Below are 2,241 nucleotides of genomic sequence, written 5' to 3'. Positions count from 1 at the left end.
TCGTAAAACTTGATTTTAATGTAATTTTAATCAAATTTGAAGCAAATTTTCACTTTTCGCGATTTTCTGCCTTTTCATCGCCGTATGGTGGGTTGAAATTTTAGTAAAAAAAAATCGAAACATGGTTTTCGATGTATTTGTTCCCGTAGAATTCGATTCTGAAGTCAAAAAAAAAATAAAATTTTTCTTTATTTTTTTTTTATTTAAAAAAAAACCATGAAAAAACCGTAAAAAATGAGGTTTTTCGAACAAAACCCCATAAAAAAGTAGCTGGACCCTACTTTTTTATTGCAAATTCGGATTTAGCGTCGAAAAATACATAAGAATATATAGGTCTGGTCAATTGTACAGACACTTTTGTTTTTTTGTGGGCCTGTGTAATCTTTGAAAAATGATTAAACTATTCACTATCTTCATATTTTCTTATACGAAGAGCCAATATTAATTTATGGTCTTATGGGGCATTATTCCTCAACTGCCCCAACTCAAAAAGTCATATTTTTCGATTGCCTCTAAATTCTGGGAATATGTTCGCCTACCCAACAGTAGTTAATCCACAAACTTATAGACGAGGATTACAAACCCTCCCCAAGTGAGGGGGGTTGAATTTTTAACCCCAATGCCTGCAGGGGTAGATTCGAACGCCTTTAACTTCCTTTCTAATTACGCGATTTAAAATTTTTATAAGGGTTTTGGAAAGTGCTGTTTACACGCTTTCATCCTATTTTATTATTCATAACAAAAAAAATTGTTTAAACAATTTTTGCAATAAATCAATTGTTTATTTAACTTTTTTCGTAATTTGGGTATCTACGATTTTTTTTTAAATAGTCTCAAAAGAAAGCTTGACTTTTTTACTATGAAAAATGTCTAATAAGAAAATGTGCAAATTGAAATTCATTGAGTTACAGAGCCGGTTGTAGAGGGAGTCCTCGCGCTCGCACTCGGGCGTTATGCGGCAGCATACCGCGGAACAGTTTACAAGTATGCCATTTTTTTTTATTACTCACATTGATCCAAAATTGCATGAAGTCATCGGAAGAAACTATTCACTTAATCGAAAATATTGATTAATTGAGCGGTTGGGTGCAAGAACGGCTTACTTGTATTTTCAGAAGTCACTTGCTCTTCATTTGTTCTCCACGAAATTATGTGCAAAACAAAAGAAACACAAGTGACTTCTAAAAATATAAGCAAGCTGTTCTTGCATCCAACTACTCAATTGTTAATACAAATTTATGAATTACATTATTCTAAAAACACGGGTAATTTACTTGTTCTGTGATACAAACTACATCTTTTATACTGCTGCGAATTGAACCTGTATTCATATAATTTCTATGTTACTGACGTGGTCTAAGGAAAGAATGTCGAGCTTCAGAATTTGACCGCTACATGGCTGCCTGGAAACTTCTTTCTCACAAGAAAGAAAATCGTTTAGGTTTATATGAGCTGAATACATTCTGTTGATTTTGTTTTCTATTCATTCTGTACCCGAAGCTCAGATGACTTTATAATAGATATTTTTATGTTGCTCTGCTTGCTTAAATTAGGAAATATATTCTTGATTCATTTTTTCTGATATTGGAACTAATATTAAAATTATTTCCAAGTAATAATGGCAACAAAAACAGATTGGGGCAATCGCTGTGCAAATCCTTTTCGCAGAAATGAATTATATACTGGACGCAGCTTGAGACGTGTGACGGTAATTCAAAGATCTGAATTTCCTCAATTAACGAGAAATGCAAGGATATGTTATGTTTGTAGAAAAGAATTTAGTAGAGTCTTTTTACAGAAGCCTTCAAATGAAACCAGTATGGAAAAAAATGCTATCAGAGTGGAAGAAGATTTATGTGATGACGAAGCTGATAATGATATTGCAGGCAAAGAATCAATTGAAGGCGATCCTGATTTTCTATTGCTTAAAGAAGAATTTAAAGATTATGAAAATTGTAAAGACTATAAAGATCCTAATCACGCAGCGGGCCTTGAAGTTCTTCAACAAATGAGAGAAAAATTCAAGGAAACTACTGATTCTGACGAAAAAATGTTATTACTTTCACTTGCCCCAAAGACTTGGAGTCGTAGGAAGTTAATGGATGAATTCGGTGCAACTCAACGGCAAGTCCGAAAAGTTCAGAAATTAGTTGAGCAAAATGGAACATTGAGTTTACCTAATCGAAAACTGGGAAGAAGACTGGCACCAGATATTGAAGTTGCAGTGACTAATTTCTACGA

Source organism: Belonocnema kinseyi, chromosome 3, assembly GCF_010883055.1.
Source record: "Belonocnema kinseyi isolate 2016_QV_RU_SX_M_011 chromosome 3, B_treatae_v1, whole genome shotgun sequence".
NCBI classification, from domain to species: domain Eukaryota; kingdom Metazoa; phylum Arthropoda; class Insecta; order Hymenoptera; family Cynipidae; genus Belonocnema; species Belonocnema kinseyi.
This window is presented reverse-complemented; position numbering follows the sequence as displayed.